This window comes from Protopterus annectens, chromosome 3.part1, assembly GCF_019279795.1.
Source record: "Protopterus annectens isolate FY-2018-M chromosome 3.part1, PAN1.0, whole genome shotgun sequence".
NCBI lineage: Eukaryota > Metazoa > Chordata > Ceratodontiformes > Protopteridae > Protopterus > Protopterus annectens.
In genome coordinates, this window is record NC_056732.1 from 1068139053 (window position 1) to 1068156452 (window position 17400).

The window sequence follows — 17400 nt, forward strand, 5'->3', positions numbered from 1 at the left end:
AAAGTATTAGTTTCTGCACTTGTCCAGTAAACATCACACTAAAAGAGCTCATAGCATACTACTTCACAAGTGTGTACAACACTGATCCATAGTTCCCAATACGGTTATGTACCTGTCTTGCTGTAAATTTAGCGACATAAATTTGTATAGCCTAAAATCATAATAATTCATCCATTTTCAGATACTCAATGGACATAAGGCAGAAACCAGTACAAGGTGCAACATAATTCAGTCCCAGGATACACACAAAAACACACACATACACATATATGTGCACACACACACATACGGGCACTTGCGCGCATGTGCTCGCGTGCACACACACACACACACACACACACACACACACACACACACACACACACACACACACACACACACACACACACAGCTCTAATCAAGTATTACTTTCTTATGTAATGTAGGCATCACACATACGCTCTTACCTTCAATCGTGCAATACCATTCTCTATCTCTCGCTCTCTCACATTACATACATGCTCTTGCCTTCAGATGTGCTATACCACAATGGTTGTCTACAATTCTGCATGCAAGTAGCCTTGAATACCACACAGTGGTGTGTGTCCATGCATAGGACATTTATGGTCCTCTCTGCAGGCATTTACGAGGTTGATGAAAGATGGCTGTTCAACAATGCTGAAACACTGCATGTCATTCACCATGAAGTCAATGATCAAACTATCCACCTTGGACTGTGTGACATGACCAGAACCAATGACTGCTGCAGTAGATGGCTGTGTCAATGATTTCTTGTCCAACTTGTCAGCACCTGAATCAACTGCTTTCCACTTCAGAGTATTTAGCTTTCCAATTGTGATAGAATGTGATGTCTGAAGATGCTTTTTTAAATTCGACGTACTGTTTACCGCAGTTCAGTAAGGCTTCTTTATTGGTGGACATAGCTTACATTTCACATCAATGTTTTTTCCATCGTTTATAATTAGGTCATAGAATTCCGTGTACACAGATTGTTCAAATGAACTTTGACTTTCCATTTCTGAGTGAGAGCATTAACCAGAAAAATAAATGGATGCGCTTGGATTATACATATATATATATATATATATATATATATATATATATATATATATATATATATATATATACATACACATAGATATTGCTGCAAATGGAAACTATGTTTAATCTTTCTTAACTGAAGCCTCATTCAAAATGTAGTTCTGACTGGCTGAAGCTTAAAATAAAGGGACTGCCAGAAATACAAAAGAAAAAAAAGTTAAAGTTAACTGTATAGAACTTTTGTTTTTGAAAACATGAACTTGCAGTGAATTAACTTTCTAAGTTTTTTTTAATAGCTGAATAAAACACTTGTATCTGAAACACCTGAATAGTATATGGAACAGCATAAATAATTGAAATGCTGCAAGAGTAAACTTTTATTTTAGCAAAAAATAAAAAAAGTAAAGTCCTGTCCTATGTGGAATGCTTCCCATTCGACCTTAAATGAATCCACTGGTCTGCTTTTCCACATTGAATAGCTTTGGCTCTGCTACACAGCTTTGAATTGGTCTGTACAAAGCAATTACGGCCAATTACGGCCAATCATGATTAAGGTCCCCCAAGAGCAGCCCCTCCTGTGGCAACCCCCTTCTGACATAAGGCAAAAACCAGTACAAGGTGCAACATAATTCAGTCCCAGGATACACACAAAAACAAACACATACACATATATGTGCACACACACATGGGCACGTGCACGCACGTGCTTGTGCACACACACAGCTCTAATCAAGTATTACTTTCTTATGTAATGTAGGCATCACACATAGCTTTCCAATTGTGATAGGATGTGATGTCTGAAGATGCTTTTTTAAATTCGATGTACTGTTTACCGCAGTTCAGTAAGGCTTCTTTACTGGTGGACATAGCTTACATTTCACATCAATGTTTTTTCCATCGTTCATAATTAGGTCATAGAATTCCGTCTACACAGATTGTTCAAATGAACTTTGACTTTCCATTTCTGAGTGAGAGCACTAACCAGAAAAATAAATGGATGCGCTTGGAATACACACACACACACACACACACATATATATATATATATATATATATATATATATATATATATAGATATATACATAGATATTGCTGCAAATGGAAATATTTTTAATCTTTCTTAACTGAAGCCTCTGTCAAAATGTAGCTCTGACTGGCTAAAGCTTAAAATAAAGGGACTTCCAGAAATACAAAAGAATAAAAAAGTTAAAGTTAACTGTATATAACTTTTCTTTTTGAAAACATGAACTTGCAGTGAATTAATTTTCCAAGTTTTTTTTTAATAGCTGAATAAAACACTTGTATCTGAATCACCTGAATAGTATATGGAACAGCATAAATAACTGTAATGCTGCAAGAGTAAACTTTTATTTTAGCAAAAAATAAAAAAAAGTAAAGTCCTGTCCTATGTGGAATGCTCCACATTTGAACTTAAATGAATCCACTGGTCTGCTTTTCCACATTGAATAGCTTCGGCTTTGCTACACAGCTTTGAATTGGTCTGTACAAAGCAATTACGGCCAATCAGGATTGAGGTCCCCCAAGAGCAGCCCCTCCTGTGGCAACCCCCTACCCCCCCAAAGCAACCCCATATCCAGCAATTCCAGTGTTCCATTACTTGGCTATTTCTCCCCAGTTACCATGAACACTTTTCAAACCTGTCAGTGTGCATACTGCTTTCTTTCTTACTTCTACAATGAATACAGATATTGAAATAAAACAGCACAAACAATAATAACCATTTGCTAAACAAACAATACAGCCTCACAGTGAAAATAGACTTAGCATGACCACATAAACATCATTGCCCTTGAAACTCACATTCAGTGAAGCAGTACTAAAACTAACTTAAGACTCTATGCAGGATAAAATAAGACCAAGTCCCACTGGCATATAGGCAGTAGTATATCTGGTGCAAAAGAAATGCAATAAAATACAGAAAGAAGTTATAAATGTATATATTTACATATACATATATATATATATATATATATATATATATATATATATATGTATATGTATATATATAAATATATATATATATATATGTATATATGTGTGTGTGTACATATATGTATATATATATATATATATATATGTGTATGTATATATATATATATATATATATATATATATATATATATATATACACACACACACATGTATATATATATATATATATATATATATATATATATATATATATATATATATATATATATATATATATAAAACAAAGAGTTAGGAAGTCACACTCAAAAACCAATGAGAAAAAAAAAACTAAATGAAAACTGCAGCCAAGCTAGAACTTTCAAAGAGTGATCTCCCAAACCTCCAGTAACAGAGGCCCATGGGATATATACAAATGACCCTTATGAACATCAGGTGTTTCAGCTATATGTCGATTCTGAATGCCCATGGCTTTTACATTTGAAATCATTTTAATAGACAATTTCAGACCAACAAAGCCAAACCCCACTAGCTATGGATATACATATTTCGGCCTTGTTATGACCTCTTCAGCATAGCATAAACAGAGTGTTTGATTAAGCTTAAGAAACACAAGGTTGTTATACCCGGCTGATGTCCATTTTCATTAGGGTGATTGCAAAATATCCCAAATAACAAATTAAAACAAATAGTTAGAAGGTCACACTGAAAAACCAATGAGAAAAAAAAAACTAAATGAAAACTCCAGCCAAGCTAGAACTTTCAAAGAGTGACCTCCCAAACCTCCTTTAACAAAGGCCCATGGGATATATGCAAATGATCCTTATGAACATCAGGTGTTTCAACTATATGACAATTCTGAATGCCCATAACTTTTCTGTTTAAAGTCATTTTAATGGACAATTATAGGCCAATAAAGCCAATCCCCCCTAGCTATGGATATGCATATTTTGACCTTGTTATAACCTCTTCAGCATAGTATAAGCAGAGTGTTTGACTACATTTAAGAAACACAAGGTTGTTATACCCGGCTGATGTCCATTTTCATTAGGGTGATTGCAAAATATCCCAAATAACAAATTAAAACAAATAAAAACAAAGAGTTAGAAGGTCACACTGAAAAAACAATGAGAAAAAAAATAAATGAGAACTCCAGCCAAGCTAAAACTTTCAAAGAGTGACCTCCCAAACCTCCTGTAACAGAGGCCCATGGGATATATGCAAATGACCCTTATGAACATCAGGTGTTTCAGCTATATGGCAATTCTGAATGCCCATGACTTTTACGTTTGAAGTCATTTTAATGGACAACAGTGTGACCTTCTAACTCTTTGTTTTTATTTGTTTTAATTTGTTATTTGGGATATTTTGCAATCACCTTAATGAAAATGGACATCAGCCGGGTATAACAACCTCGTGTTTCTTATGCTTAGTTAAACATTCTGCTTATGCTATGCTGAAGAGGTCATAACAAGGCTGAAATATGTATATCCATAGCTAGTTGGGTTTGGCTTTATTGGTCTGAAATTGTCCATTAAAATGACTTCAAATGTTAAAGTCATGGGCATTCTAAATGGCTATATAGCTTAAACACCTGATGTTCATAAGGGTCATTTGCATATATCCCATGGGTCTCTGTTATAGGAGGTTTGAGAGGTCACTCTTTGAAAGTTCTAGCTTGGCTGTAGTTTTCATTTAGTTTTTTTTTTTTTCTCATATATATATATATATATATATATATATATATATATATATATACATATATATTCAAATAAAGGAAAGCAGTTCAAAGTAAAGAACTCTGGTTTGGCAATAAAAGCTAACTTGTAATGTTTTCCTCTAAGTAGCTACTTAAAAATATTTTCTAAAGAACTCTGTGGTTTGGCAAAAAATAAAAACTGTGATGTTTTCTTCTAATGAACTACATAAAAAATATTTAGTAGTTTTAGCAAAGGTTCAGTAACAATGTTACATAATAGCATATCTTCTGATACATAGCAAACTTTAAAAAAAATTTTAATGTCTTTGGCAAAGTATTAGTTTCTGGATTTGTCCAGTAAGCATCAAACTAAAAGAGCTCATAGCATACTACTTCACAAGTGTGTACAACACTGATACACAGTTCCCAATATGGTTATGAACCTGTCTTGCTGTAAATTTAGCTACATACATTTGTATAGCCTAAAATCATAATAATTCATCCATTTTCAGATACTCAACGGACATAAGGCAGAAACCAGTACAAGGTGCAACATAATTCAGTCCCAGGATACACATAAAAACACACACATACTCATATATGTGCACACACACACGGGCACTTCAGCGCGTGCGCACACACACACACACTCACACACACACACACACACACACACACACACACACACACACACACACACACACACACACAGCTCTAATCAAGTATTACTTTCTTATGTAATGTAGGAATCACACATACGCTCTTACCTTCAGTCATGCAATACCATTCTCTATCTCTCGCTCTCTCACATTACATACATGCTCTTGCCTTCAGATGTGCTATACCACAATGGTTGTCTACAATTCTGCATGCAAGTAGCCTTGAATACCACACAGTGGTGTGTGTCCATGCATAAGACATATATGGTCCTCTCTGCAGGCATTTACGAGGTTGATGAAAGATGGCTGTTCAACAATGCTGAAACACTGCATCTCATTCACCATGAAGTCAATGATCAAACTATCCACCTTGGACTGTGTGACATGACCAGAACCAATGACTGCTGCAGTAGATGGCTGTGTCAATGATTTCTTGTCCAACTTGTCAGCACCTGAATCAACTGCTTTCCACTTCAGAGTATTTAGCTTTCCAATTGTGATAGAATGTGATGTCTGAAGATGCTTTTTTAAATTCGACGTACTGTTTACCGCAGTTCAGTAAGGCTTCTTTATTGGTGGACATAGCTTACATTTCACATCAATGTTTTTTCCATCGTTCATAATTAGGTCATAGAATTCCGTGTACACAGATTGTTCAAATGAACTTTGACTTTCCATTTCTGAGTGAGAGCATTAACCAGAAAAATAAATGGATGCGCTTGGATTATACATATATATATATATATATATATATATATATATATATATATATATATATATATATATATATATACATACACATAGATATTGCTGCAAATGGAAACTATGTTTAATCTTTCTTAACTGAAGCCTCATTCAAAATGTAGTTCTTACTGGCTGAAGCTTAAAATAAAGGGACTGCCAGAAATACAAAAGAAAAAAAAGTTAAAGTTAACTGTATAGAACTTTTGTTTTTGAAAACATGAACTTGCAGTGAATTAACTTTCTAAGTTTTTTTAATAGCTGAATAAAACACTTGTATCTGAAACACCTGAATAGTATATGGAACAGCATAAATAACTGAAATGCTGCAAGAGTAAACTTTTATTTTAGCAAAAAATAAAAAAAGTAAAGTCCTGTCCTATGTGGAATGCTTCCCATTCGACCTTAAATGAATCCACTGGTCTGCTTTTCCACATTGAATAGCTTTGGCTCTGCTACACAGCTTTGAATTGGTCTGTACAAAGCAATTACGGCCAATTACGGCCAATCATGATTAAGGTCCCCCAAGAGTAGCCCCTCCTGTGGCAACCCCCTTCTGACATAAGGCAAAAACCAGTACAAGGTGCAACATAATTCAGTCCCAGGATACACACAAAAACAAACACATACACATATATGTGCACACACACATGGGCACGTGCGCACACGTGCTTGTGCACACACACAGCTCTAATCAAGTATTACTTTCTTATGTATTGTAGGCATCACACATAGCTTTCCAATTGTGATAGGATGTGATGTCTGAAGATGCTTTTTTAAATTCGACGTACTGTTTACCGCAGTTCAGTAAGGCTTCTTTACTGGTGGACATAGCTTACATTTCACATCAATGTTTTTTCCATCATTCATAATTAGGTCATAGAATTCCATCTACACAGATTGTTCAAATGAACTTTGACTTTCCATTTCTGAGTGAGAGCACTAACCAGAAAAATAAATGGATGCGCTTGGAATACACACACACACACACACACACACACACACACATATATATATATACATAGATATTGCTGCAAATGGAAATATTTTTAATCTTTCTTAACCGAAGCCTCTGTCAAAATGTAGCTCTGACTGGCTAAAGCTTAAAATAAAGGGACTTCCAGAAATACAAAAGAATAAAAAAGTTAAAGTTAACTGTATATAACTTTTCTTTTTGAAAACATGAACTTGCAGTGAATTAATTTTCTAAGTTTTTTTTTAATAGCTGAATAAAACACTTGTATCTGAAGCACCTGAATAGTATATGGAACAGCATAAATAACTGTAATGCTGCAAGAGTAAACTTTTATTTTAGCAAAAAATAAAAAAAAGTAAAGTCCTGTCCTATGTGGAATGCTCCCCATTCAAACTTAAATGAATCCACTGGTCTGCTTTTCCACATTGAATAGCTTCGGCTCTGCTACACAGCTTTGAATTGGTCTGTACAAAGCAATTACGGCCAATCAGGATTGAGGTCCCCCAAGAGCAGCCCCTCCTGTGGCAACCCCCTACCCCCCCAAAGCAGCCCCATATCCAGCAATTCCAGTGTTCCATTACTTGGCTATTTCTCCCCAGTTACCATGAACACTTTTCAAACCTGTCAGTGTGCATACTGCTTTCTTTCTTACTTCTACAATGAATACAGATATTGAAATAAAACAGCACAAACAATAATAACCATTTGCTAAACAAACAATACAGCCTCACAGTGAAAATAGACTTAGCATGACCACATAAACATCATTGCCCTTGAAACTCACATTCAGTGAAGCAGTACTAAAACTAACTTAAGACTCTATGCAGGATAAAATAAGACCAAGTCCCACTGGCATATAGGCAGTGGTATATCTGGTGCAAAAGAAATGCAATAAAATACAGAAAGAAGTTATAAATGTATATATTTACATATACATATATATATATATATATATATATATATATATATATATATGTATGTGTGTGTACATATATGTATATATATATATATGTGTATGTATATATATATATATATATATATATATATATATACATATATATATATATATATAAAACAAAGAGTTAGGAAGTCACACTCAAAAACCAATGAGAAAAAAAAAACTAAATGAAAACTGCAGCCAAGCTAGAACTTTCATAGAGTGATCGCCCAAACCTCCAGTTACAGAGGCCCATAGGATATATACAAATGACCCTTATGAACATCAGGTGTTTCAGCTCAATGTCAATTCTGAATGCCCATGGCTTTTACATTTGAAATCATTTTAATAGACAATTTCAGACCAACAAAGCCAAATCCCACTAGCTATGGATATACATAATTCAGCCTTGTTATGACCTCTTCAGTATAGCATAAACAGAGTGTTTGATTAAGTTTAAGAAACACAAGTTGTTATACCCGGCTGATGTCCATTTTCATTAGGGTGATTGCAAAATATCCCTAATAACAAAATAAAACAAATAAAAACAAAGAGTTAGAAGGTCACACTGAAAAAACAATGAGAAAAAAAATAAATGAGAACTCCAGCCAAGCTAGAACTTTCAAAGAGTGACCTCCCAAACCTCCTGTAACAGATGCCCATGGGATATATGCAAATGACCCTTATGAACATCAGGTGTTTCAGCTATATGGCAGTTCTGAATGCCCATGACTTTTACGTTTGAAGTCATTTTAATGGACAACAGTGTGACCTTCTAACTCTTTGTTTTTATTTGTTTTAATTTGTTACTTGGGATATTTTGCAATCACCTTAATGAAAATGGACATCAGCCGGGTATAACAACCTCGTGTTTCTTATACTTCGTTAAACACTCTGCTTATGCTATTCTGAAGAGGTCATAACAAGGTTGAAATATGTATATCCATAGCTAGTTGGGTTTGGCTTTATTCCTCTGAAATTGTCTATTAAAATGATTTTAAAAGTTAAAGTCATGGGCATTCTAAATTGCTCTATAGCTTAAACACCTGATGTTGATAAGGGTCATTTGCATATATCCCATGGGCCTCTGTTACAGGAGGTTTGAGAGGTCACTCTTTGAAAGTTCTAGCTTGGCTGTAGTTTTCATTTAGTTTTTTTTTTCTCATATATATATATATATATATATGTATTCAAATAAAGGAAAGCAGTTCAAAGTAAAGAACTCTGGTTTGGCAATAAAAGCTAACTTGTAATGTTTTCCTCTAAGGAGTTACTTAAAAATATTTTCTAAAGAACTCTGTGGTTTGGCAAAAAATAAAAACTGTGATGTTTTCTTCTAATGAACTACATAAAAAATATTTTGTAGTTTTGGCGAAGGTTCAGTAACAATGTTACATAATAGCATATCTTCTGATACATAGCAAACTTTAAAAAAAATTTTAATGTCTTTGGCAAAGTATTAGTTTCTGTATTTGTCCAGTAAGCATCAAACTAAAAGAGCTCATAGCATACTACTTCACAAGTGTGTACAACACTGATACACAGTTCCCAATATGGTTATGAACCTGTCTTGCTGTAAATTTAGCTACATAAATTTGTATAGCCTAAAATCATAATAATTCATCCATTTTCAGATACTCAATGGACATAAGGCAGAAACCAGTACAAGGTGCAACATAATTCAGTCCCAGGATACACATAAAACACACACATACTCATATATGTGCACACACACACGGGCACTTCCGCGCACGTGCTCGCGTGCGCACACACACACACACACACACACACAGCTCTAATCAAGTATTACTTTCTTATGTAATATAAGCATCACACATACGCTCTTACCTTCAATTGTGCTATACCATTCTCTATCTCTCGTTCTCTCACATCACATCACATACATGCTCTTGCCTTCAGTTGTGCTATACCGTTCACTCTCTCTTTCTCTCTCCGTCTCTCTCTCTCTCTCTCTCTCTCTCTCTCTCTCTCTCATTACACACATGATCTTACCTTCAATCGTGCTATACCACAATGGTTGTCTACAATTCTGCCTGTAAGTAGACTTGAATTCCACGCAGTGGTGTGTGTCCATGCATAGGACATACATATGGTCCTCCTTAAAGGAAAACACACTGCAGTGGTAAGAATTTTTTTTGGGGGGGGGGTTGGAAGTCTGCGTTGAGGATTGCTATGTGAATTCAAGAAAAAGTAGTGCAAAAGTAATTCACATTTGCATTACTAGTTACTAAAAATAGTAATATATTACAATTCCTGCGTCACTATATTCACAGGTAACACATAATATTACTAGTTACTTAAAAATGTAATATATTACAGTAATGTGTTACTTTTGTAATGTGTTACTCCCATCACTGAACACAATGCACATCCTCTGTGTATACATAACTCTTGGGGTAAGGTATTCATACTCAGTAGCAAAGTCTTAGATGCTGAGCCCATAAGACAGGCATCTACCCTACCATACATTCTAATTATAGGTGACTTCATTCTAAGACATACAGACATATCTCATACCAGGCTGAGTAAGGAAAGAGTGACAGTCAGTTGCTTGCCTAATGCAAGGATCTGACAGATTACTCAAACAATTAAGTCTTTGAACAACAGGTACAGGTATGAGTCTGTCATAGTACATGTGGATGTCAAAGACTTGAGATGTGCCTCCTTGAACTATATGAACAGAAACATGATGGAGCCCTCATGTTATGAGTCCCAGGCAGACATAAGCCTAGCAGTGAGCAACATTCTACCTTCTCCAAGAAAGATGCCACAATATGAGCAAAAATAAATTTATTTTAATAATTAGCTTAGCTTTTGATGTCAGTTTAGGGGCTCCAATATCTGTCAGCCTAGGAGGATATGACCAACCGACCTAGTTGCTTCACTACACTTGTCCCCTCATATTAGCAAATTCACTGATGACTGAAAACTAGGAGCCACAATCAAAACTCCTAATGATGTGGACATCATACAAAAGGGCCTCACTGAGACAGATGCCTGGTGTCAATGCCACGGCCTCAAGCTCAATGCCAAAAAGTGCATTGTCATCCCCTTTGGTAAAATCTCTGTACCCATGAACTACCACATAGATCTCTGCAGTTAGGTATATTTATCAAATCCCCAAAAGATATAGTCAACCTGCAGGAAGACTTTATCAGAATACATAACTGATGCCAGAATCATGGTGTAAAGCTAAATGACAAAAAATATACTATTACATCCATTGGTAAGTGCACTACCCAAGGGAGCCACCACACTGATAATATGCCCCAAAGAGTTGACCCAGTTGTTCAGGAACTGGGAAGTTATGTGGGCAGTGACAAACATGTCCACTGTGGTGAGGAAATCTTTCTATATGACCCTACCCCTGAGTAGCATCCTGCCATCACCCAGAATGATACCGCAATACAAGGACAAAATGATTGATTTCAACAATTGGCTAAGCTTCTGGTGTTACTATAAGGGGATCCAGTATCTATCGGCCTGGGACGACATGGTTGACAGACCACGATGCTTTGCCAGAGATGGCCTGCACCTGCCACCCCTGGGATTCCGGACACTGGCTAAGGCTCTTGCCACCACTATAATGCCTTTTTTAGACAAGGTTCAAATGACAAATTCACCACCATAAGAGGAATAGGCAAGCAAAAACTGAGGGTAATGCTACTCAATGCTAGAAGTCTAAATCTCAAAATGCACTCACTTGAGGCACTCCTTAAAAAGGAGAATATCGATATCTGTGCAGTGACTGAGACCTGGTTCAAGACTCTAGAGAGCACTACTGCATTACCAGGCTATTACTCATACCACACTTTTCGGCCATCTAACCTGGACCAGAACACCAAAGGTGGAGGTGTATCCATATTCATTAAGGATATCCTCACCTCCAGGCTAGTTGTGCAGCATAATGCATCTGCGGTTATCCAAGTGCAACTAACTCTGGGCAAAACTGAAGTTCAGATTGTGGCTTGCTACAGATCTCCCACCATGACCCAGGATTTCCACTCCTCTTTTCTTAATATACTGGAAAATATTAGGGTTCAACCAAACACCCTAATAATGGGTGATTTCAACTACACCAGCATTAACTGGGAAAACTACTCATGTACCAACTCCTTCACTCAACGCTTTCTGGAATTCATAAATTCCAATTCCTTGGATCAACTTATCCACACCCCCACCAGGGGCAACAATATCCTAGACCTAGTCATTACCAACATGAGTGACCGGTGTTCCACACCTGAAGTCAACTCCTCATTGGTCAGATCCGACCATAAGCTAATTACCCTAGATATCCACATCCCGCCCCCACCTACCATTAAGGAAACCATGGTAAAAAATGTCTCCAATGCCAACTTCATGCTTCTTAAGACAGAAGTGGTGAACTTCATGACACCTATGCAGATGGACAATGCAGTTACGACTACTGAATCCTACACAATTGCACTTTATAAGCACTTACATGAGTGCATAGATCATGCTATCCCAAACAGAACCAAGATGTTATCCTCCAAAAAATGGAAGCCAATCTGGTGGTCCCCTGCCATAAACAAACTATACAACAGAAGGAAGAAATTGTTGTAAAAGAGAGTAAAATCCCATGAATGGAGGAGCTCCCTGGTCAGCCTCAGTAAGAAGCTGAGCTCCCTTATAAGATCCTCCAAAGCTAGCTACGAAAACAAAATCACCACTGATTCTAAGGGCAACCACAAAGCATTCTATAGATATGTCAAGAATCTCAATGGCAACACTCAGATCTGCTCTGAGTTACAGCACAACGGCACAAAAATTACAGAGCCAACTGATATTGCCAACATCCTGGCAGATAGGTTCAGTGCTAACTTTACCCCCCTGTCACCCCCTAAAGGACCTATATTTATGCAGGAAGAATGCAGAGTCCCTGTAAACACATCTACGTAGGTAAAAGCTGCACTCTCTAAAACCAAAAACACAGCATCCATGGGAACGGACAACATCCCAGGCTACGTTTTATATGAACTTCAGAACAAACTGGCTCCCCACCTAAGCACCATGTTCAATCATAGTCTAACGTCAGGCTTTGCACCCACTGAATGGTGCACAGCAACAGTTATCCCACTCCACAAAGGGGGAGCCACCACTTATCCTGGGAACTATCGCCCTATTAGCCTGACGAGCCTGGTCTGCAAGGCTATGGAATGTATCATCATGGAACGCATAAACAAAGATATTGGTAACCTCCAAACTCTGTTCGGGTTTGTGAAAGGCAGATCATGCCTTCTGAACCTGATCAACTTCTTTGAGGCAGTAACCAAAGCTGTAGACGAGGGTAAGGTGGTTCACACAACCAGTCTTGACGTCACCAAGGCTTTCAACACCATCCCCCATTCTGGAATTATAGCTAAACTCACTAAACTAGGTATAAATCCCTATGTCATAAGATGGGTTGCCAAATGGCTCACTGACAGAACCTACACTGTAAAAGTTGCAGACTCCAAATCTGACTTTAAACCAGTGACAAGTGGAGTACCACAGGGTTCAGTCCTGGGACATCTCCTGTTTGGTATCTATTTCTCTGAAGTACAGGCTAACACAGAAGGCCTCTGGCTAATGAAGTTTGCAGATGACGGCAAACTAGGAGCCATAGTCGAGTCCCCAAATAATGTGGACATCCTACAGAAGGGCCTCACTGAGACAGATGCCTGGTGTCAGAGGCATGGCCTCAAGCTCAATGCTAAAAAGTGCATTGTCATCCCCTTTGGTAAAATCTCTGTACCCATGAACTACCACATAGACGGCAGTCTACTTAATGCCAAATGTGTGATTAGAGACCTTGGGACCCAGGTGGACAGTAGTCTCTCCTTTTAATAATCGCATCACCACAGTAGTCAGGAAATCCTTCTATGTGGCACACCTCATCACAAAAGGGTTCTCATCCAGGAAAAAAGAGGTCATTGTTCCCCTCTACTCAGCACTCATTAGGCCCATTATAGAGTACAATGCCCCTTTTGGAATGTACCTCACAGGACATCTGCAGCAGCTGGAAAGGCCACAGAAGTACCTCACAAAGAGGATTACTGGCCTGCTGCCAGTACTGACCGTCTCAAAGAACTCAAGCTTTACTCTGTAGCATATTGCTTACTCCGAGGAGATCTCTGCCTAACATATAAAGCTATGTCAAACCCAGAGCTGTTGGACATGCTACACCTAAAGAAATCCCAGTCCCTCCGAGCTACATGCTCTAGGGACCTAAACCTTGTTACCACAATAAACAGGACATGCTGGAGGGATAGATTTCTGTCCCAGAGACTTCCCATACTCTGAAACAAGCTACCCATCTATGTCAAGCAAAGTTCCTCATTAGCACTCTTCAAGAAAAATCTTGATGAGTGGATGGGAAATAGGAAATACACCCCGAGGATCACTTCTGTGGCTCTGCTTGACAGAGGCACATGAAATTAACTTTCTTGGATGGCGTAAGACAGGGAATCTTGTTGGCTAGGCTTACTTAGGCCTTTGGGCCGATAGCCTAGTACATACCTATGAATCTATAAGTATTGTTTGCAAGAAAACAATTAAGGGCTTTTAGTCCATATTCTACCTAAATGTTAGCAGTACAGCCTATTAATATTTCTTAAGACCCAAAATGTCCAAGGATCCAAACATATGATCTTAATCCCAAAACTGATTTCAACAGATATTGATTTATTACCATACTCAGGCCAATCATTTTTAAAGCCCACTACTGTGGGGCAAGCTGGCAGGTTATTGAGGTGTAAGGGAGAAAAAAGTCATGAACCATAGGTTACAGAAAGAGAAAGAGGAAGGATTAATTATTTGTAAGGATACACCAAGGGAAACAGAAACAGGCAGAGTAAAGCAAGGAATATTCAAGGACCTATCTTTGTTATTTAGAGGATTACTCATAAATTTTAAATCATTACAACATATTTGCAGATATAAATATGGCCCATTCTAACATTAAAATAAAAGTTAAGAAAATAAATATATAATCCTGTCTGAATTTATGCCAAACAAGGCTATTGCTATAAAAAATGAATTAACGCTAGTGAAACACTTGTGTACTAAATCATGCAATTTCTTATATTTAGGTGGGCTAAGGTGTTTGTAGATGTACTACACAGCCCTGTAACTGGGGTGCACACTATGTGTATTGTTTGTTGGCATAGCAGTAACATGATTCATAGGTTCCCTATTATCTGATCGAAGACGCATTCTTTCGAATGCATCTTGATCAAACTTGAAAGCACGACAAGGCAAAATACCGAAACAGCATATAAGCGAATTCTTTCCCTGGAAAAGAAATCGCTTGTCCGCCTTCGATATTTTGAAGTTTTCATCACTGTAGTGAGATCTCGGAGTTGATATATTTAAGTAAGGGGTGTGGGGGGCACAGTCCCCCGTGTCATGGGGTACGGGGGCACAGCCCCCCACTTTATGCAATGTTTTAAAGGGGTTTTTTTTCTTTTTTGGAACAGCGATTTTTTTTCCCTGGGAAAAAAATCGCTGTTCTAAGTGTTCAGGATTGTAAGCTTTCGCTTACATGGGGTTGATAAATCAGCGTTTGCTTTTTTGAGCATTCGCTGATTTAATATAGACCCAGTCCATACACCCTAAAAGAACTACTGCCACATATGCCTATGCATGTGGCCCCATATCATCAGTGACATCATATATGATAATCCCACTAGACCCAAGACCGCAACTGACTGCAAGGAGAATTAACTAACAAGTTAACACAATGATATCTGTTGCCTGCTGTTGCAGGTTTTGTCAGATGAAAACTCAAACTTGCTGCTTTAAGGTGGATTATTGAATGAGACCCAGGTGTTGGTGAAAATTTTTTTAAGTTCAGCTAAAGTTAAAAAGAAGTAGAAAAACAGTCTGTGTTTACAGGTTTCGCTCTTCAACAGCAGCAGCAGGTCATGTTCTGTATCACTGCAATGCAATGAACTGAATGCTAATAGGCTATTAATTCATAAAGGGTCATGCATGCACTGGTATTCTGTTTAGCAATGATTTTCTGTTACGGATTTCTGCTTATATGACTCCTTTTCTGTGAAGTAGACTTTTGTATGCCCACTTTAGAATGCAAGGGATCCCCAGACAGGATTAACAGTCCCTAGTAAGGAAATTATTAAGTGTATGCAATGGTTCTCTGATGTTATTGGGCAACTAATAGCTATTTAGCAACATTTTCTCTCATTTAACCATAACTATAATTCATTGGTTAAGAACACGTGACCAACACGTCATTCACCTTCTCACCACCGGCAGCCAATGACTGTAACAGTACAAAGGAGTGCAGGTAGATATGCAACTGAGTTTCATTTCTTGATAAAGTTACATCTGGAAGCAAATTATGGCAGAATGAACTCTGGCATACTCATTTATACAGTGTAACTCGGCAAAGGTCTGTGAAAGCAAGAACTCTCCTGTTACTTATTACCCAGTCTAAGTCAGCGGTTGTCTCTGGTAGTGAAATGTGACATACCATACTCATTTATACAGTTAAAAGCAGGAATGTCTTGCGGTGTGTTTATTTATACACCAAACCCCAGGATTCAGTAAGCTCTGCACAGTATGCGGGAATAGTGCAAGAGATGCTGCAGGCAATATGGCTGACGTGCGATCCAGGAACAAGCTCCCGGGACATGCACAAGCGCTCCTGCACTATTCCTGCACGGACACAGCCCCTGGGCAAAGCCTCAGGGCTTAAAAGAGCAGGCAATGGGAAGGGAAAACAGCAGTAGGAAAGTAATCAAGGAGAACTAGCATAGCTGGCACGTGAAATGTATCAGAATCAGCCAATTACACAGGCAGCAACCCAGCCCAGCCCAGCAAACTACTATAAACTATGCAAACACCTTTCACTCTGTTTTTTCCCACAAACTCTACACCACCAATGTACACAAACAGGGAAATTTTACCTAACAAAACTAACAAAATGATAGGGGCTGCTGTCGCTCTCATACATCAATATGTGGAAGATGCTGAGGGTGGTGAGGATGAGAATGCTGATGACCAACCCACAGTGAGGAGAAGGAGGAGTGTACAAACCGAGGGTAACCTACCAGGGGTTACATGAGCTGGAGATAATGGAGCGCTATAGGGTGGACAGGGACCTTCTACAGGAAATTGTTCAGCTGTGCTGGCCACACCTCACACACAGAACCAACAGAGGGGGAACCCATCCCAGTGGACACCAAGGTATGTGTAGGCTTAAGAATACTAGCCACAGGTACCTTCCAAAGAAACATCTGGGGATATCATGGGGATCTCACAGGCATCGGCATCCAGGGTACTCCACCAGTTCCTGGATGTCATGTCAGCACATGCTGGTGAGCACATATATTTCCTTAACACCCGTGAGGCA

The 17400-nt window shown here is 38.0% G+C and overlaps 1 protein-coding gene across 1 annotated transcript in view; it reads right to left on the bottom strand.

The window, feature by feature from the left end:
• LOC122797751 (solute carrier family 22 member 13-like) overlaps positions 1–17400 on the bottom strand; it is an 843707-nt gene that overhangs the window by 668470 nt on the left and 157837 nt on the right. The window lies entirely within an intron of this gene.